General features: G+C 37.5%; 1 long non-coding RNA gene across 4 annotated transcripts in view; it reads left to right on the forward strand.

The window, feature by feature from the left end:
- The window catches only part of LOC122238020, a 75459-nt gene that overhangs the window by 23250 nt on the left and 29659 nt on the right, over window positions 1-22550 (forward strand). Inside the window, exon 3 of one of the 4 annotated variants that reach the window (XR_006216952.1) lies at window positions 11877-11927. The exons of 2 other annotated variants lie outside the window; for them this stretch is intronic. This is a non-coding gene — a long non-coding RNA (uncharacterized LOC122238020). Of the gene's footprint in view, window positions 1-10518; window positions 10611-11876; window positions 11928-22550 lie in introns of those variants that run through there. One more of the 4 variants, XR_006216953.1, reaches the window with a different exon arrangement.

A 22550-nucleotide genomic window follows, 5' to 3' on the forward strand; every position in this document is an offset into this window, starting at 1 on the left:
CCAATTTAGTCAAAGTTGCCTGCATTGTGCTTATTACCTCAGTGGAGACATGTGAGACTATAAATATATAGTTTTGAATTGGATTTAAATGATATTCACACATCGTGATTCTTTAGTATGTCTCTTTTATTTATAGAAGTTCCCCTTCCCTTGTCTTTTTATTGAAGGTAACAAATTTTATGTTCTGTAGTTTCCCATAGTCTGGATTTTGCTAGTTGTATCTCTGCAGTGTCATTTGACATGTTCCTCTGTCCCCTGTTTCCCCTGAAATTTGTTGATTCTATCTAGAAAATTGATAAAATCCAGGTTTAATCCTTTTTTTTTTTTTTTTTTGCAAAACTACTAGGTGGTGTGTTTTTTGTTTTTTGTTTTTTTTTTTTTTTAATTGGGGGTACATGATATTTGATTGTCTCTGTTTTTGTGTTGTTACCAACCACTGATGATCATTACCTGGATTTTTTAGTATTAATGAGAGTGAAATTTCTATTTTTTCTTCTTCATTTATTATCTGGAATATTATTTAAAGAGAACATTTTCCTCATTAAATATTTGCTTGATGTTTATGTAGGAAGATATGATAAAAGCTTTGTTCTTTTTCTTTATTTCACTGTTTTCAAAATAATGAAATGCTCCTAACATCCTTCGGGACCTATGAGGGTTCTTCAAGAGATAAAAATGAATATATGAATTTAAACATAAACAAAATGAATGTATGTATGTTTTCTAGTTATTATTTTTACTACTGTTCAAATTATTTCCACTGTCACCAGTGAGAGCCTCTTGAAGTTGTTTATTGAATTCTTTAGACTTAATCTTAGGAGCCTCTGATGGCCTCCTTGCTTTCTGTCATGGCCAGATCTTCTAACTCACATTGCATTTTTTCTTTCTTATATATACAATTAGCTATTTCTTTAAGGGACTCTGGTTCCTTCAGTGGAAAACAATACAGAGAACAATGAGGATAACAGGTATTTAGTTGTTACTGGGTTGTCATTGTTTCTATGCAGATTCAATGTGCAGAACTTAGGTTACATATACGTATATTTTAAAGATAAAATGTATTATAAGTTCATTAGAATATTATCCAGACCATATTTTGGAGTTGTCTTAGCCTGGGCTGCCATAACAAAATACCAGAGACTGTGTGGCTTAAATAACAGAAATGTGTTTTCTCATAGTTCTGGAGACTGGAAGTGCCATCGTAGTTGAGCTCTAGTGACAACCCTTCCTGGCTTGCATACTGCTACCTTTTTGCCACGTTCCCATGTGGTCTCTCCTTGGTGCATAAGTGGGGGCTAGGGGATGGAAATCTCTTTCTCTCCGTATAAGGCCATGAATCTCATTGTGAGGGCCCCACCCCCTAATCTAATCTAACCCTAATTACCTCCCGAAGGCTCCATCTCAAAATACCATAATATCGAGTCTTCAATATTACGTTTCCAAACTCTGTGCATTGAATCAACCTATGAATTTTTGGGGATATAAACATTCAGTCCATAACAAAGCTATAGAGTTTTTGCTAACCTTATTAATCTTAAATAAATGCCTCATTTCTTTCATATCAAAAGTTCTGGCTCTCAGTTACATTAACATAATTACCCAATTACTAGAAGAAATTGTTCTGCTTGTTCTGCTTTTAATATACTTTTCTCTTCTCTCACATTTTGATAGTTGTAGTGAATCTACATCATTACAGCATGTAGGCTCTTCATACCATATATTACTTCCTTATACCATGCATTAATCTGAAGTTTATTCTCTAGCACATTCCTCAGGAAGTGTTCATGGGAACAGTATTCTCTGAGTCCTTGCTTATCCTAAAAGCTTTTAGGCCTTTATAAAAGTTTCAATTGGTATAAAGTTCTTTACTCATACTTTCCTTGAAAGTCATAAGTTTATTACTCCATTGTCTTCTGGAATAGAGAATTTCTGTTGGAAAATATGATGATGATATCATTTTCTTACCTTTATGGGTGTCTTGTCTCCTTGGCTGTATGCCCAGCAAATTTTTCTTTTCCTTGAAAGTCCAGTAATTTTAGTAAAATACATCGTGGTATTAACTGTTTTGGGTTGTTTTTCCCAGATATGAAGCATGCCATTTCAAAATGCAGTTTTAAATATTTTTTATTATTTCAGAGAAATGATAAAACAAGTTTTTCTTGTTTTAGTGGTTTTTAGTATTTGTTGTATTCAGCTGTTTTTTTTTCTTCAACTCCTATTATATACACTTAAACATACACATTTACATGTGTGTTAGATTTTCTATCTTCTAAACCTGTCCATTTTGTTTGAATAGTTTTCCATCTGATAGGTCTCTTAAAATAGTTATCATTGCGTATATTCACTCTTGTATACCACATAATTTAGTCTGCATTTCTGAAATAATTATTTCTATTATTCTAATTCTTTCCTGAATTTTGTCAACTCTCTTCAAATCTTCCTTCTCTTCAATCACCTCTTCAATCACCAATTTTGGTGTTCTCCTGATTCAGATTTATGTTGTTTATCATACTGTCCATCATTTTATTGGTTTCTGTAAGAAATTAAGAAATTGTTTCAAAATACGATATTACAGTATACCCAGGTCTGATTGATGTATCTTCCTGCTCTGCTATTTGTCTGTAGGGACAGTGTTTCTCCACCCCACTTTGTTTTTCCTATGATACCTTTGTTTTGAATTCCACTGTGATCTTTTTCACTTCAAGTAAAATGGATTTTCTGAACTTCTGGAAGGAGAAGTGGGCCAGGTTAGCTTCCCTAGCTCATAGACCTAAGTTCCCTCTTCTGTTGTTTGTTTTACTACAGAACCACAGCCTTCTTTTCTGTACAAACTTCTGTTGTAGCGCAGTCTCCTTGTACTAATGCATAATGTGGAACCTGCCAAACTGCTGTCTGTTTTAGCTACTTTTCTCAGAATGGCCTACTGTTGTTTTGCTGATTAGGGGCTCCCCTATCTTATGAACATCATGTGCCTTATTCCCTTCCCCCTAATTCTTCTTACATACATGCCGATAAAGCAGTTCAGGTGGTTTGACTCTATCAGCTTATGTGAAAATAGCTTGTCCCTAGTTTTGTGGGAGGTGCTGTCTATGGATTTTTGGTTTTGCCATTGTTGTTGCTCCATATATTTTTATGGGGAGATTTTCAGAAATTCAAAATCACCTCGGCTAGTATCTTCTGAAAATCTGCTCTGTCAGTCGATTCTTCTGCTATTATATGGTACAGGGTCCTACTTCTTTTAATTTGTAGTTCCTGTAGTTCCTGATCTTTTCTGGACCAAAAAATAAGCTTGTATGTAAATCAACAGTAAAGAAAATCCTCAACATCTCATGGAGAGTGCTATAAGCAAACTACTTGCATAGTGGTTAAGACTATGGATTCTGGAATTGATGAGACTATCATTCAAATCCCATCTTTATCACTTAGTGGTAGTGATCCTAAGCAAATCCTTTAACCTCTCTAATGCTCAATTTTCTTATATTTAATATACTTGTACTTATTTCATAAGAATGTCAGGAGGATTCATAAACAAGACATGTAAAGTATTTGGCATAGGAAGTACATAGACATTATAAATGTTAGGGTTTAAAATTGTTATTTGAATATCATTAGGGTCTTTTTTGGTTTCTAAGTTTTGCTGGGTATACATCATTCAAATTGGGAAGAGGCCTACAAACAAGTGAAGCGTTATTTTATATTTATTTAGTTATTCTATGAGTTTCTGCAAACATCTAGTATTTGATTGGTTAAGTTGTATAACTCGGTAACTGAAGTTAGCTTAAAACAAAGATGCAGTCTCTTTGTGAAGTCATGTGAAGGTCATGTTGTTTAGTGGGAAGGATCTACTTTTTAGGTATGATCTGAACGAGCTACTTGATTCTTCGAACCTCATGACCAAAGTATAATTGAGATAGTGGACTAAATTTTTTTTTTTAAATATTTCCAGTCTTCAAATCCTTTGATATTGTATTTTTTAGGAGTTAGTTTACTGTTATTTTTAACCACAGTCATCTGGGAGTAAGAGATAGAAAAGAGTGGTATCTGGGACTGGGAAGAGCCCCACCTCATTATTGTAGGAAGTGACATAAAGATAGATGAGCCTGGAAATGATGGAGAAATCCTAGAATGGGTGAAATATAGACCATTAAAAGAATGAATGTGTGATTTGGGTATAAGATTTGGACAAGGAGTGTAGGAGAAGATAGTATACCCAATAGAAAGCAAAAATATTCCTAGGCTTGGCAAAGCAAGCTCTTGGAGTCTTCTAGAACTAGCATCTAATCCCTTTAGAATCGAACTTATGAAGTTGTTTGCTTAAGGTCAGGTTCTTTGATCCACCAATGTCTGTAAGTTCTAAAAGGAAATTTAAATTGCTCAAGTGTCTCACAAGGAATGACATAGCTTTGTAATGCAAAAAATGAAAATGAGGGTTTCTCCGTATCCAGCCTACAAATGTAAAACTTTATTGTTTCAAAATAGGTATAGGGAGACAAGCTAGGACCTTCAACTGAAGACATTTGGAATATGCTTTATTGGGTGAGGGGCAGGGTGGGGGGATGAAATATGCTTTCTAATATGTTACAAAAATAACCAAAATGGTTTGAGTTTCAAGAGCACTTGACTAGAAGTCACAAATAAATCACCTGCATTTTCTTTTGTAAATTTGACCTTGGCCGATTTGGGCTATCCCAGAGGAAGCAGGAATATGTCCTCTGGGTTGGCTGTCTGAACAGCTTTATTGTCATCTCCAAGACCCAATTAGTTTCTATTTTCTTCCCTTTTGTAAGACTTCAGCTAATATTAAAAAAAAAAGTTGTTAAGCATTTATATTGTATAAAGATATAAGAGGTCATTTTACTCTGTAGTACATCATTTTGAGCTCTAGAAAAGGAGATGTTTCCTCATTTTCTCTGTCAAGGCAATCATGCCATTGCTTATTAAAGGGAATATGTTCATGAATACTGTGGTGAAATAGATTATGTTGAGAATAAACACTAGGCAAAGTAGAGTAGGATAAATAAGAATTTAGAGAAATTAGAACAAAGGCAAAGCTGGCTGTAGTTATAATTACTTGTTTTTTGTTGTTTGGTTTTTTTTTTAATTTTTTTTAACGTTTATTTATTTTTGAGACAGAGAGAGACAGAGCAGGAACAGGGGAGGAGCAGAGAGAGAGGGAGACACAGAATCTGAAACAGGCTCCAGGCTCTGAGTGGTCAGCACAGAGCCCGACGTGGGGCTCGAACTCACAAACTGTGAGATCATGACCTGAGCTGAAGTCGGACGCTTAACCGACCAAGCCACCCAGGCACCCCTAAAATTATTTGTTAAACATCCTCTCCCAAACCAGTTACTGGTTGCACAAAGGGGGATACAGAGCTTGAGGTGGGGAAGAAAAGAGAACAATGGCATTCTGCTTCTACTTCGGCAACTATCAGACCCTCTCCTGCATTTAAGTGTTTGAGGATTTCTGGGCACTGTGAACTAGTCATTTTTGCTAGTTTAAATTTGTTTCCTTCCCTTTTTCCCACTTCTGCTGCTTTCATGTTCCTTGAATCTTAAGTTGTAGATGGGCAGGGAGGGTTTGCACATCCTTTCATTCATCAGATAGGGATTAAGTGCTTTCTACACGCCAGACACTATGCAGGTGTGGTAGATTTGGTGGGAAGTGGAGATGTGGGGGGTTATTTGAGTTTCTTTCTCTCTTCACATTTTTAAGCCCAGAGGGATGATGACTAAAAAGTTTAATGAGATATTGGAAATTATTCAGATCTATTTGTTTCTCTGATGATCTTTTTATTTGGTGAGAGCGTGAAGATGAAGGAATAGTATTAATTTAATGTCTATAGTACTGCATATTAAAGCTCTTGTAAGCAATATTAAGGAGGCGTCCCACTCTACCTGAGCCCAAATTGCTTCCTCCACTGAGATTCTTGCAAACACAGGAAAATGTAATGAGCTGACACGGTGGGCGGTCTGAAGATATCTAGTTGCATGAATTGATTAACAAGGGGAAGGTTGACTGTCAAGAAAGAGGAGAATGGGATGGGATACAGAAGAAGGCAGTAAGCTGTCTGTTTCAAGCATCTGTCTCCTAGCACAATGTCATGGAATTGTTTCTGAGACTTAAGGAAAGAGAGACTTCTAGCAAATCCTGACACTGGGACAACAAGGAGGGCTTCTTGGGCAGCACACAGGAATCCGGATATGAGATAGTAGTAGAAAGAAGACTATTCCCCTGACCTCTGCTTAGATATAGCACCCTGAGGTTAATAATATCCGGAGAATCAGAAGATAATAGTCCTGGCACAATCATTAGAAATTTTTTCCATTTCCCACCATAGTTTCAAAGTTAAGGCAGCCTCAAATAATTTCATAGGCAGTGGGCCTGGATGAGTGAGTGGAAGCAGGAAGACCGGATCAGATTCCAAGCAGTTAATGTGACTGACAGAATGAATAGTTGTGATATATGCAACATATTCTCTAAGCATTAGTAAACATAAATAGGTGAATCTCATAGGAGAATAAAGTCTTTTAAAAATCATTGTTATTAACATGAAATTTAGATTATATATACCTTCAAAGAGGACTTGTATAGAAGGATAAAAAATATTCAACTTGTTTGAATTTGGTTATTTATCTTTTTGTTTTTCTTACTCTTTTTGTTAGAGGCATATGAGCATTCAAAGAGACTCAATATTTCCCCCAAACTCTTAACTCCCATCTAAATATCAAAGCTCTGTCTTCACTTCTGGGAGCATTTGAAAACTAAGCAAACCTCTCTCTTTGCCTTCAAAGAAAGACAAACCAGCTTTTTGATAGTTAATCATTTGGGTTTGGTTATAATGTGCCATCAAGATCTATTAGGAAGGCAGCATTCTTTAAAATAGTCAAAACACAGAAATAAAAACTTACATCTACAACTAACAATATGGAGTCATGTTCATATAATATATGGTATAATATTTAGTGTAAAAAAGTTCCAGAACATCATATACAATATGATATACTTAAAAAATTAAAAACAACAAAAATAGACCATTTTTAAGGAAACTTATAAAATAAAACTTTATTTTTAAAAGAACAAGGGAATGAAATGCAAGGGATCCAGGATAATAGTTACTTTGAATGGAAGTTGAAGGGGAACAGGTGGGGGAGAATCATAGAGATATATAAGTTACTGTTAAAATTCTAGTTCTCAGGCACTTGGGTGATGCAGTCAGTTAAGTCTCCAACTCTTGACTCTGGCTCAGGTCATGATCTCATGGTTTGTGCGTTCAAGCCCCCCATCAGGCTCTGTGCTGACACCACAGAACCTACTTGGAAGTTTGTCTCCCTCTCTCTCTCTCTCTCTCTCTCTCTCTGCCCCTCCCCCACTTGCTCCCTGTCTCTCTCTCAAAATAAATAAAAATACACTTTAAAAAATTTTTAAAAATAAAATTCTAGTTCTCATGATGGGTGTAGGGATTTATTAAATTTGTTAAATTAATTAACTTCTTAACTTATTACTTATTAAAAATGTGTGCATACATATGTATGAAGAGGAGACCACACATAGATCAATGGTGAGAGTGTGCCAGGAACCAAAGATTGCAATTAATTCAAATCTGTATGTCTGAGTTTATACATACATAAAGAGCAGCATTATTTAAAAAAAAGGTTTAAATGGTTGAGAAAATGATTTCATTTTGAAGACATATCTCCACTTTATATATATCTTCCTACCTCTTTTTAAAATACTTTCTCTTATTTTTGCTTAATATCTTTGAAGAAATGGCTTTTGTATATGTAAAATAGTTTATATGGAATAGCTTTAAAACTCATTGGTCTTTGATTTGCAACAATAAGTACCCAAACTATTAATACCTAATATTACAAACCTTTCTCTTTTTAATTTGGTTCAGTAAACTATCAGCAAAATGTGAATTTCATAACCATGGTTTGTTTATTTCCACATTAACCATTCTATGACAATATTACACACAGAGTAAGTTTTTAACATCTTATCATTTGGCAGCCACAGCTAATGAGGTTACATAGATGTAGCAAGTTTATTTTTCTTAGATTTTAAAATAATCAGGGGAAAGACTTGGTTCCTCTCCACTTAAAATTTCTATTTAAAACAAGAAAGAAAAGAGAATGTAAGCAAAATGCTCGTAAATGGTTACAATGTCAGCAGGACAAATAGAAATCTAAGAGGCGAATCAACACTGACTGTCCATCGATTAAAGTATGTGAGTTTTGTTCCCAGCAGGGGAAAAGGTATCACAATATACCTCACCTACACAATCCCAAATAAAGGAGAGGGAGGTGAGTGCTTTGAGACACCAGAAAAAGAAAACAAAACCAAGCACTCACCCTGAAGGCAATGGCAGATGTTTCCCTTCAAAGATGATTACAAGTGGGAAGCAATTAGAGACAGTGAGGTCCTACAGAGAATTTCCTCATTCAGAGGATGATTTAAAATAAGTTAGTTAGAGAGGAACAACTGTCCCTGTGTGGTACTGAAATGAAGCTGGATTAATTCCTCAAGGAATTGGCCATAAGGAAGACTCTAGTCAAAAGGCACCCTGAGAACTTGAACACTATGAATTAGACAACAGAGGAAGCCTTCTCAGAGGATGGGTACTCAGTGGTTCATAAAGTTCACAAGAGATAGGGCAATTGTGAGAGCAGTGGAATGAGACATCTAAGAGTTCTGCTTATGAAGACTGATTTCATTTTTGAGACATTCCCTTTTTGTTAGGAAACAATGTGAATGTGTCATATTCTAGTTGGCTCCAAAGTGTCTCTCTTCTGGAATTCCATGCCACCCTTTTTCATTGCTCTCAAATATGTTCACATACATGACCATATATACATATATATTATATATACATGGATACATAACAAATAAATTACATATTTATATTTATGTATTCACATGGGGAGTAAGTCTACTCTCAAAAAGACTATGATGGCTTAGAGTTTAGTGCCACTTAGGTTTTCTTTTTTTAAAACTATCATTTCCCTTCCCAAGCCTTGTAAGTTTTCTAAGGAAGGTGAGATTAAATAAGAGATTATTTGGACTCATCTCACTGACTTCAAATAAGATAAAAATGATGGCACTTGACAGTAGATGCACAAAATGTTTTGATTCTTTTTCTTGTATCAAGGAATTGGTGACCCTGGAGAGCAGGGCACTAAACATGGTGATGAGACACTAGAATATGGTCTTTTTTACTTTTTTTTTTTAATTTTTGAGAGAGAGCGAGAGACAGAGCACAAGTGGGCAAGGGGCAGAGAGAGAGAGGGAGACACAGAATCTGAAGCAGGCTCCAGGCTCCAAGCTGTCAACACAGAGCCCAACGCAGGGCTCGAACCAATGAGCCATGAGATCATGACCTGAGCCAAAGTCAGATGCTTAACCGACTGAGCCACCCAGGCGCCCCTAGAGTATGGTCTTTTAAAAACAATGACAAACAGGCCCAGCACTGGATGGCAGTGACTCTGAAGTTACTGATGCCCACAAGGATCCTTTCAGAGTCAGTGTGGAACACTGCATGTTGACAAGGTACTTATGTGCCCTGGAACTGATTACTCTCACAAACACTAAATCAGGGTAAGTAGGATTGAGAATTTCTGAAGGAATCAGGCTTTATTAAGAATATGGAATACACCTGAACAGGGAGCATTGTTGGATCCAATGAGGGGCCCCAAATAAACAACTAATTAATCATGAAAATGTGCAGGTCACAAGTCTCTTAGGTAACAAACCTAGGCAGTGAGACTTGATTTACAAAAAATTCTGAATGTGAACTTCTAGAAGATTAGCTTTGACAGGACCCAGGTCCGGGGGAGGGAGGGAATGGGATTGGCCATGGTAGTACCATCTTTCCTCAGTGGTCATAGAAATAGAAAAGATTGCTAACCTATGGGTTCAAGAGAAGGCCTAGTGATTTCTGTGTTGATACTAAGAAGATTAACACCAAGGATGAGAAACATCTCCACTTAATGATCTCTCTACTCAAAATATTCTTCCGTAGGCTCACCTCTACTATTTGATGGTCCTAGCAAAACTATAGATGGAGGGCTGGCCTATGGCCTGACTTTTCTCTACCTACCTTGGTCTGTCTCACACTGTGAAGGACCTTGTATATATACATTAGAACATGTAGCTGCAAGTTCATGTTCTATCCCAACTCCTCCCCACTAGGCAACGAGTAGCTTCTTGGTTACCCATCTGTTCCAGGGGTGCAGAAGTGGTTCACCTCAGAGGCAAGAATTTGGGGATAAGGCCTTCACAGGCCCTGAAACAGCTCAGGGCCGTTTGAGTATAAAATGTGGTTTATAAGAAGGATACATGGATTCTGGTGGCCACCCCCCTTGGTCCTGTAGACTCTTTGCTCAGTGAGAGGAGGGAGTATGACTGCATGTCTGAGTGGGGCCCTCTCAAGTGCAGACCCAGAGCAGGGACCTTCATTACCTGTTGCCTACCATATCCTTATGATCCTTTCCCTTACTTCTCTTACTTTTTTCCAGAGTGCAGGAAATTGGAATAATTTGCAATTGCTTTGGAGTTTTTCCATTTCGGTTCTGGAGGTATTTACTCAACAGATTTGTCATCTGCAATGTTTGACAGTGTAAACACAGAGTATGTTCATATTTCAATAGTAAATGCATTTTCAGAAATTAAAAAAATTTTTTTTTCAAAACTTATTGTGAATGATAATGATCAAAGAAGTACATGTCAGGGGAAGTGGAGCACAAAAAAAATGGCTTGGTGAAGGTACACCATCAGGGTCTTTGTGGTATGGGCTAGCTCCAACAGGGTAAGCACTTTAGACTATGAGAGCATTTTTAATTTCATGGAAATCTTTCATGCTTTCTACCCTGAGTAGTAAGTGTAGATATGGAAAGTGAAGAAGGAGGGTAAAATATTCTCTCTCTGCCAATGATCCAAAGTCAAACTGAACCAACTCACAGAAGGTGATTGTTAAAGTCTCAAGAATTTTGCAAGCCAAAGTTGTGTTAAATGCAGTCGTTGTTAAAAATCAACTTATGGAGTGCCTGGCTGGCTTAGTCGGCATGCAACTCTTGATCTCGGGACTGTAAGTTTGAGCCCCACATTGGGTGTAGAGATTACTTAAAAAAATTTTTTTTAACGTTTTTTATTATTGAGAGACAGAGAGACACAGAGCATGAGCAGGGGAGGGCTAAAGAGAGGGGGAGACACAGAATCCGAAGCAGGCTCCAGGCTCTGAGTTGTCAGCACAGAGCCCAATATGGGGCTCGAATTCACAAACTGTGAGATCATGACCTGAGCCAAAGTCAGTCGCTTAACCAACTGAGCCACCCAGGCACCCTAGGTGTAGAGATTACTTAGAACTAAAATCTTTTTAAAAAATTAACTTAAACAAACTTAACAATTAAGTAATTTGTATTCCGAACAAAGATAGTAAGTACTAAGACCTCACTAACTACTAATTATTAGGCCACATTTTATTCTCCTCTATGCTCTAAAAGTTATTTATATAAATTATATGTACATGGTAGAAATACTATAAAATGATGTATTCTGTGTATCCTGTGCTTCTCATCATCCCCACGTCATGTTCAGTGATATGTCCTAACCAATGAACCCTAAAAGTTCATTGATATGGTGGGTTTATTTCCTATGCTCTGGTGTATATCTTGTAGATCTTGGTCTATTATTATCTACTAACATAATGTCACTGAGATAATGCATTAATGCAATGTTCTACAGAACATCCTGACAGTCGGATCCCTTTGGACTATATTAAGATAGAAGGTAAGAGAGCCCTAGTGTAAGACCATGGATGTACACTCTTGTTCATCTCACATGAATACAAAGTACTTCTGATCCTCTTTTCTTGTAGGGATAGAAAAGAAAATTTGCTGGATCAACGGCTGCATGCCACATGCCAAAGGTGTGTTAATTTGTCAAGATATCACATTTAAACTGTCACTATTTGCAGATGACATGATACTATTACATAGAGAACTCTAAAGACTCCACTAAAAAAACTCTTAGAAGTAATAAATGAATTCACTAAAGTGGCAGGAAACAATACCTAGAAATCAGTTGTTTCTATACACTAATAACAAAGTAGCAGAAAGATTAAGAAAATTCCATTTACAATTGTACCAAAAAGAATAAAATATCTAGGAATAAACTTAGCCAAGGAGGTGAAAGACCCATACTCCAAAAACTATAAAACACTGATGAAAGAATTTAAAGATAACACAAAGAAATGAAAAATTATACCATACTCATGGGTTGGAAGAACTAATATTGTTAAAATGGCTATATTACACAAAGCAATCTACAGATTCACTGCGATCCCTATCAAAATACCAACAGCATTTTTCACAGAACTAGAACAAATGAAATTTGTAGGAACTACAAAAGTCCCCAAATAACCAAAGAAATCTTGAGAAATAAGAAAAAGTTTGGAGGTATCACAATCTCAGACTTCAAGACATATTACAAGGCTATACTAATTACAACAGTATGGCACTGGTACAAAAATAGACATATAGATAAATGGCATAGAACAGAAAGCCTGTTATATGGTCAATTAATCTATGACAAAGGAGGCAAGAATATACAATGGATAAAAGATAGGCTCTTCAATAGATGGTATGGGAAAAACTGGGCAGGTACATGCAAAAATAATGAAACTGGATCATTTTCTTGCACAATACACAAAAATAAACTCAAAATGGATTAAAGACTTAAATGTGAAACCTGAAACCATAAAATTCCTAGATGAGAACACAGGCAGTAATTTCTTTTGACATCAGCTGTAGCAACATTTTTCTAGATATGTCTCTGGTGAGAGAAACAAAAGCAAAAACAAACTACTGGGACTAAATCAAAATGCAAAGCTTTTGCACAGAGAAGGAAACCATCAACAAAATGAAAAGGCAACCTACTGAATGGGAGAAGATATTTATAAATGATATATTCAATAAAGGGTTAATATTCAAAATATATAAGGAACTTATGCAACTCAACACCAAAACAACTATAAATAATCCAATTAAAAATGTGCAGAATATTTGAATAGACATATTTCCATACAGATGGCCAATAGATACATGAAAAGATACTTAACATCACTAAGCATCAGGGAACTACAAATCAAAACCACAATGAGATATCATTTTATGCCTGTCAAAATGGCTAGACTCAAAAAGACAAGAAATAACAAGTATTGGCAAGGATGTGGAGAAAAAGAAACCCTCGTGTACAGTTGGTGGGAATGTGTGTATTGGTGCACTGTGGAAAACAGTATGGAGGTTGCTCAAAAAAAAAAAAATTAAAAATAGAAAACATTCAGTACAACAAAATTGAGGTTTCTTTGCTCCATTTTCATCTGTCATGATCCATGTGGTTTTTGTGAGGATCAGACTTATGTTTTAAATGGATATGATGGGGACTATCACTTCTTTAGGTATTCAAGACTGGAACTGATATCTACTATTCCCCTCAGAATATGGTAATTTAAAAAATGTATTAGCTTTGTTGTAGTGAGCCAATTTCGGACATTTTCACTTATCCTTAACCACTAGGGTAATTCTTACTCCATAGGTCAAGGGATTAATGTGCAGGTTCTGTGAACTTCCAAATATGTTCATTTCTTTTTTTCTTCTTTTTCTTTTTTTTTAATTTTTTTTGTCCATTTCAATATGCATACAGCTTTCTTTTTAAAAAATTTTTTAAATGTTTATTTATTTTTTAAATATGAAATTTATTGTCAAATTGGTGTCCATACAACACCCACTGCTCATCCCAACAGGTGCCCTTCTCAATGCCCATTACCCACTTTCCTCTCCCTCCCACCCCCCATCAACAGCTTTCAAGGAAATGTCCACCAGGTGGTTCTGTGGATCCAGTGGATGCACTGTGAACTTAAGCTACTCCATTATGTAGTTTACAGGTAATAATGTTGGTATGGTATCACATTGGATATCTGGGTATCAGCATCAGTTGATACCCTATATTCAATAATTTTTTTCCATACTCAATAATTTTTGAAACTACCTACTGTTACTCCTTCCCCAATTCATGGTGACCCAAGTAAATGACATAGGCCCTGGTATTTCAGGGTCTTTCATCCTAAGGATCTGGCCTCTCCCTGAATTAATGGGTTCTACATCTGGAAACCTAGTCAGATCTGGAAACTGGGCCAGGGATTGACTTTTTCATCGGACAGCTTCCTTAAACCTCCTAAGCATTCTTCTTCAATTTTTTGCTGTTATATAAATTAAGCAATATCTGTGTTGGCTGCCTTTGCACCATGCCTCTAGGAAGATCATATATTTTTGACCCTCCCCATACTTCTCCATAGTTTGGGCCACTCCTGGCTACCAACCTTGCGTCTCATTGCAATAATTGCACCCACTTTGCTTCTGATGGTTAAATACCATCATTTGGCCTCTATTGCTTTGGGAGTTTAGTTCTGTAACAGCATCTCATTCCCCTGCCCTTGTTCTACAGAGGACACCACTACTGAGCTTCTCAATAATGCTGATGTCCCTCTTACCACCGATTTCCTTATGCCTTTGCTAAATGGGGTTTCCTCTGGTCCTCTACAGAACAAATTTGGCTAATGGGGTTTCTAGCCTTTTGTAGTTTATCTACTCTAACATATCTACTTTTCTGAGCATTTTTAAATGTTTATTCTTGAGAGAGAAAGAGAGACAGACAGAACATGAGCAGGGGAGGGGCAGAGAGAGAAAGAGGGAGACACAGAATTCGAAGCAGGCTCCAGGCTTCAAGATGTCAGCACAGAGCCCAATGTGAAGTTTGAACCCACGAACCACAAGATCACGACCTGAGACGAAGTCAGACACTTAACTGACTGAACCACCCAGGTGCCCCTATATTTGGAGTTTTAGTGTTTAAAGACATAGTACAGCCAAGCGAACTTTCTGTGTTGGTAATTTTTACAATGTACGCTCTCTTCGTATGATTATAACATAATATGTTAGTTATTTCCACAATTACTTGTGAATTCTAAAGCCCTTTCTCTCCAAGATGGAACTAATTTGTGCCCATTTTACCAGTGACAGTTGACTTGTGATTCACTAGTCGCAAGAACAATGGCAGCAGGCCTCAGTTTTGTTGTGGGACAAAATAGTTAGCTTTGTCTGTACAAGGAAAGGAAGTCTACAGGAGGCCACTGAATTTCAAATCACCACTGAATTTCAAAATGTTCGTTTGCATGATTTCAGGTGTATACGTGGGTGTTCTTTTTCTGATATAATTTTGTCTTGTCATTTCATTACAAAGAAGATAGCATCTCAGATTTGGCAGGGGGGGGGGGGAGTCATTTGAACACCCAGTGGCTTATGGCAGCCTAGCACATCTTATTCACAATTCAGAAAGTCAATAGCAAGCCTGTGGGTGCCATTTGTTCTGAAAATCAAGGGGATTAGTTGTTAAATTCACCATTATATGCACCTAACCAGTTATGGTATTACCAGGAAACCTGACTTCCGGAAGGAGGCTACTTCACCGATTTTACAGCCAAGTACTGTATGGGGTGGGAAGATTACCAAATTCTGGGGTGTCAGCTCTAAAGTTTAACTCCTAAATCACCAGGCTGGGAATAGCTTATCAAGTTTTTCTCTCCATCCCTATGTTGATTTAACAGTAGAAATTGTTCTCAAATGGCCCAAATCCAGTCACTGCAGAGAGTTAGGGAGCTACTAAAACTCGCATTTACTACTATTTCACATTATCATTTTCTTTCCTCAAAAATTAGCAGGATTTTGGCTTAATGTTTGGAACCAAACTATACCTGGCATATTGATGATGCTTACCACTTACCCCTTTTGTATACTTATAAAAGGACAACATATCCTAAGTACCTTCTTTAAAAGATCCTCTGGTATCTTGCAGGTGCAGCCTTTACAGAGGAAAATTTTTAAAAATTAGTAAAAAGCATCTGACAGATGTCACAGCGCTGATTTCACCCTCTGCCAATACTAGGAGAGGCTGTTGTAGTGGAGTGAATATCGGATGGAAATGAGGAAGTTAGGAGTTGCAATAATTATCAAAGACTTAAGGTTAGAGGGACAAGTAACCTTGCCCAGTGGCAATCCAATTCCAAATATGCGGGGCCACTTACAAATAAAAGGATATTATGTGTCACGTTTGCAAGATAAAGAATAGTTCTTCACCTGGAGGAGGCATGGAGTTGTATGGCGTGTGGAGCGGACTCCATTGGCTTCTCTAAGCAGTTCTCTAGACCAGAAGGGAGGGGGAAGGTTGGTTTCTGACGTTTAACCCTGGCTCAGTTGTTTAAGGGTCCCACTCTTGATTTCCGCTCCGGTCATGATCTCATGGTTGGTGAGGTTGAGCCCAACACCAGGCTCTGCACTGCCAGCGTGGAGCCTGCTTGGGATTCTCTTCTTCTCTCTGCCCCTCCCCTGCTCACACTCACTCGCCCTCTATAAATAAATAAATAAACTTATTTAAAACAAAAACAAAGGTGTGTTCTAGCTTTTTAGTTTGGTAGTACCCTAAGCACATGTCTGTAATATATATCCTTTGCCATATTACCTTAAAATGGCCTGCATGTCCGCTTAAAGTACTCTAGAAACTCCATTGCTACTTCAGATGGTCTGTGCCTCCGTTTTCTTACTATAAAATGGGGAGTAACCACGTACCTCCCTTGTAGGTGGAAGTGAGGATGAAGGGAGCTGTATGTATGCACGCAGGTGAACAGTGACCGCCTCAGACACCTGCTCCACCCTTCCCTCCTCCCCTCAAATGCCCTTTTCTTCCAGATGCCCAGGGTCAAGGTCAGGACCTGCTGGGAAGTTGCCCTGAGATGCTCTCTTCCTGTGTTCTCCGTGAATTGTATGGCTATTACGGAGTTTTGTTTTTAATTGGAGAGACCATCTTGTATTGTGCTGTTTCTTTCAGTCTTTGGCATTTGTTGAGTAAGTGTGCTAAGGGTGGGGATTCGCGGGGGAGGAGCGGATCCGAGTGATGGGACAGGAACAGGCTGACAGCTTGAGGCCCACACTGAAAAGTTTTCTGTTTTCTGTCTTCCTCCTCCGCATGCCTGCTGTGCAGCTCTGGGAAGAATAAAAGGATAAAGAGAGAGGGACAGTGGCCTCTGGGTTGGGATTGAATGCACAGGAACGTGGGAGGTAATGTGAGAATGAGAAAGGAGAGATTTGGCTGTTAAAAGTCTGCAAAACGAAATTTTAGAAGCATCGCAGCCATTGATTTCCAATATAGCCTGAGGGACCAATTAATCTTGATGAGATTTCCCAGTCAGTTTGGGGTTAATGGATCTTCGTGGAAACCAGACAAACTGGAATCAGTTAAAATTAAATACCAGGCCTCAGGCACATCTGTCTTGCAGTCCTCTACTCTTCAGTGGTGTTTTCTTATCTATCTGTATTATGTCATTGATTATTTTGGACTTATTATATGTCACGGCTGATATTACAGGATCATGACTTCTTCATCTTTTTATTCCCAGCGTATAACATGGTATCTTGCAAATAATAGGGACACAATATGTTTGAAGAGAGAAAAGAGGAAGCTTACAGAAAAGGAAGAGAAAGGAATGAAAAAGGACAGGAAGGCAGGAAGTTGAAAAGGAAGGTAGGGAAGGAGAGAAAGAGGGAGGAAGGGAAATGCAGGTCAGTGCTCATTTTTATAGCTGTTGTAAATGACTGCAGACAAATTATTTTCTTAAAGAGCTCTAGGAAAGAGTATCACATAATCTTTCCCAATAATATATTCCATAGAGCAATGAGCTATTTGAGCAGAGATGTTATGAAGACCATAGATCTTTATATAATTTAATCTTTACTCTGCAAGAGCAAGTTTTAGGGGACATAAGAAATGTATTAAAGAGAAGTTAATCTGATTAAATTTAGACAGTACATATATCAAAAAAAAAAAAAAAGCCATGTTCAGTGGGGGGCGGGGGGGGGGGGGGGGAGAAGGTAATGTGATCCAGCAAACATTTTGCATAATGCAGTTGAAATGCTATTGTATTATTCATCAAGAGTCCTTCCAAAGTACAAATATGAACTTTTTACCTATTTGTAATTCCTTGGTACACTGTATAAACTAAACCATTTCACTTTTGTTAAACCAGAGCACCTTTCAAAATTTTCTCAGCCTCTTGAGGTTGATGAATTATTTATTGTTAACCAATGTCGTTGCCAAAAGGAGACATTCTAATGAGATTTTGGAAGCTAAATATGAAAAGCTTCATGATTTTGAAAGAAAATAGTGCCCTTGTGGAGAAGTGGTTTACTCATATACAATGATTAGCTCATTTCCACCAGCACTCGTTGAAAAATATCTTAAAAAAAAAGTTTGATATTGTAAATATCGGCTAGAGGTAAAATGGTGATTAGAAAGAAAATACAGTTCCCTCATAAATATGTTAATTCAAAATAAGATGTCAAGATTTTAATTATAAAAGAAAGTATGCTGCTCAATTCAAGTTCCCTTGGATACTAGAACAGAACTAATATATTCTAGACTTTTCTGGTGTTTACTTCTAAATTGAATGAACAAACAGGAACGGGCTCAAAAATATCTTAGCAAACTCTTAAGTACAGTGTTTGTATCTTTAAAGGTTGTGAACACAAATACCTACTTACAACTCTTCTTCCTTTCCTATTTCAAAGGAGAAACTGGAGGCTTTTCCATGACATGTGACTCTTAGTTATATATATTTTACATATGGGTACTTCAAGCAACCAGCAGTCCCAGGCACACAAGAAGCATTCAGAATTGTTTGTTGAGCTGAAATTAGTAGTTACACTCAAGAAGTACTATTTAAATGAATAAATGGATGATGACCCATGAGTAACACCCCTTTCGTTGCCTATCACAGTTATTCAACGTGCATTAGCAAGGAATATAAAAAATTCAGCCTCATTCTTGGAGTCTGTTCATATAAATACAAAGTTTCTCTGATTAAATTCAGTAAGTACCCCAATTTCAGGGATCATAAATATATACTGTATAAAGCAAACAGCATTTAGTGAATGGAAACAGAACACACACTTGGCCTTCACATCAACCATGTGCCTACTTTTCTTAAGTAAAGACTCTTAGACATGACTTTTTACATTCATGGGAAGAAAAGAAATGATAAATTATCATTTTCATAATGGAGAAAAGTCTTTCATTTTCCAGGAACTTAAAGCTTGTTTAATTGATTTCCCTCACACTTTTCAATATGAAATTGGCAGGCGTTAAACATGGGATGTTTCTGTTTAAAGGGATTGTTTTTTAGGAGTAATAACCAACTGTGTATAAACTATAAGAATGGAAATCATATCTTCCCCACACTGGTGTATTTGTGTGATGCTATCCTTGAATCCTTCCTTGGAAAGACTTCATACAGGTGGGAATGTATCAGTTTTGAGATACTTGGAAATACTAGTAATTGCCTTAGATGGGGTTCAAATTAAGCCTACCTTAGCAAAAGGTGTTACATTACATATTCAGATTATCAGTAGCAATATTAGTGACTACTGAACACATCCCACAGAATACTAAGCAGGCTAAGACAGGTTCCTTGAACCAAATTGACCGGAAAATGCTTTTTGAAAATGGGCTTAGTTTATACTTTGAGAAGCATGTGTAGAAACATTCTCCTTTCTATTGGCCCGTAAATGTTTCCAGCAAATGACAAAAGAGAGTTTTAAAGAAAAACAATTTAATAATGGGGATGGTGTGTCTATTCATCCATGCTGAAAGAAAAGAGTGAAAGAAAAGGAGAATATTAGAGTTGGAAAGGGCAGTGGAGATAATTTACATGTAGTTCAGCCCCTCCATTTTATAAGTTACCAAAATGAATTCTAGGAAGACGAATGGCTTGCCAAACTTAGTCTGTGGTGAACAGAGCTGGGACTTCAGTTCTGAACTTCATGTTACTTCTCTGTAACAGGACACCTTAGATTAACAAAACCCCAAGCATCTGGAATTTTCAAAGTATTATGTGAAACTGAGGGTGAGATATTTAGTCCTGCTCAGCAAGCGGACCATTCGTCAATGTTCTCATGCTAGTGGTGTTGGTGTTGAGAGAGAAAAGAAGAATGGTGCTTATTAAACATGAGTAAACAGATGGTAGAATCAAAGTGACTCTAACACAGACTTCAGGACTGATAGTAGGGTAGATAAGTGGAAAGTATGGCATCCAGTGAAGAAGAGTTAAACGTAAAATGACGCCATATGTTGTTTAAGGCCCAGATAGTAATAAAGAGTTGCATGGAAATAAGTGACACCTAATCAGGATATTAGTTCATTTAAGGGTGAGAGAGAGTGGCTCAATCTGGGAGTGGTAAGTGGAATATTTGATGACAATAATATGTCATTTTAAGCTGGAGATGTCATTCTTTAAACCTGCATGCATCTTAAATATTGTATAATGACTTTATGAAGATTGTGCAAGAGCAGTCTTTAATTTCAGATGTGATTACAAAGGTTAGGCATACCTGTGCTCATAAACATTCCTTTTCCCAGCCCACCGTGCAAATCCTGGTTTAACAAAGATATAACATTAATATGTTATTTAAGTTGTAAAAATTTAACATTTCACGTTATCAGCCTAATGTTCAGACTCTATTGAGAGGCCTCTCCTCTGTCTCCCACTGCAGTTGTCACTAGCTATTTCCACCAGATTTGTCCCCACCTACCAGTTTGTGCTTGGGCCCTGGCACTCTTGGGCTCACACCCTCACCATCTCCTACAAACTCAGATCAGTACATTATCAATACTTTCCTTGCTGGCCTGTCTTCCTTTCTTAATGGTGGGGAGAATCCATTTCTGTGGGTTCAAACTTCTAGTATAAACACTAGAAATGCTACAAACTTCAGATTCCCTTAGCAAGCAATTCCTACAATAGTCTTCTTGATAGTTTCAGTACATGCACAGTTCAGTAAATTGAGTATTTACAGTTCTGAATGCAAACAATATGAAGATTCACCAATGACTATTCAAACAGTAAGTCATGAATTAATCTAATAGGCATGCGTTTGCATTTTCATTGAAATCTCTTCAACTCTCTGATTCATAATGCCCTATTGAATGAATGTTCGGAAAGTGTCAACTATGTACCAGGGACATCATTAAGCCCTTTACCTAGTTTTTTCATGCCAAGAATAGAGGCTGCTCCCTGTGTTTGCCATCCAGCTCTTGTTTTAATTGAGCCATGTGAGGAAAAAACCAAAATAGAACAAAATTCCTTTTAGGTGCAACCAAATGTCTATCCAGGTTTAAAGATGTTATAATGCAGATTCCTGTCTCAAAAATCTCATGGGAGTGATCATAACACGTGAGACCATGTGAACATGGTGATGCATGGCTCTCCATACACAGCCTCATGGTGGTCTAAGTTCTCAGGAAATATTAAGGGTACATAGGCAGGAGTGAAACTGGAGGCCAAGTTTGTCCTGAAGAAAAAAACCTAGTTACCAGCATAGCAGTATCATAAAAGAGACACTAGACCTGATGTCTTAGTTTCTGTATTTCTTCTATCAAATCTAGAATGGTAGCATGTGTCATGAGGCAAGGAAATACCTAAGATGAGAGAACTAGTTTAAAATTTTTTTTTAATTTTTAAAATGTTTATTTATTTTTGAAGGAGAAAGAGACAGAGTGTGAGTGGGGGAGGGTCAGAGAGAGAGGGAGACGGAGACACAGAATCTGAAACAGGCTCCAGGCTCTGAGCTGTCAGCACAGAGCCCAACATGGGGCTTGAACTCACAAACCGCGAGATCATGACCTGAGCCAAAGTCAGGTGCTCAACTGACTGAGCCACCCAGGTACCCCAAATGAGTTTAAAATCTTAACTGTGGCACCACAAAGTGGCAGGGTCAGACGTTAGAAACTCCCAGGAGTACATGTTCTACATTGAGATTATCCACTTAAAAGGGAGGCAAAGGGGATCAGCTTTCCCGATTGGCTCCTACCGCTGGCCCTGATGTTAACGGTAAAACCGTAGATGCCCTCATTTCCCCTCTGCTGGTCTCTGAATGCCATTTGTATGGAGACCATTTTCAGCGGAAGCATTCCTCTTTTACGATCCCATATTATTTTGGCTCAGCAGCCTGTGGCATCATAAAAGTCATTACTCAAAACAACAGGTAGCTAAACCACAGAGGCATGGGCTTTTTCACATTGCCAGCTGGGAGAAGAAGTCGAGAATGTGGCCTGACGTGGACTTCTAATGGGATTACACTGAACGGAAGAGAACATCTCAGTCACCGTCTAACTAGCTTTTTGGCTTGAAAGTTGGGAACATCATTCAGGGGGCAGTAGCCTCTGAGAATGAAAGCAGTATTGCCCTCTGGTTTCTTTAACGTCACCTTTGGCTAATTTTCAGGCAGCAATTATTAATAAAGGAAAGAGAATGAACAACCGAGGCAAGATCCCTGAGAAGCTTCTCAAGGTATATGTTAGTTGTCAAGTTGTACGTGTAAGGCCTATGAAGGAGTTTCATGATGATGTTAGGAGAGATGGCTTAGAGCATGGAAGATGTGGATTTTTATTC

The sequence above is a fragment of the Panthera tigris genome, chromosome B1, assembly GCF_018350195.1.
Source record: "Panthera tigris isolate Pti1 chromosome B1, P.tigris_Pti1_mat1.1, whole genome shotgun sequence".
Taxonomy (NCBI): Eukaryota; Metazoa; Chordata; class Mammalia; order Carnivora; family Felidae; genus Panthera; species Panthera tigris.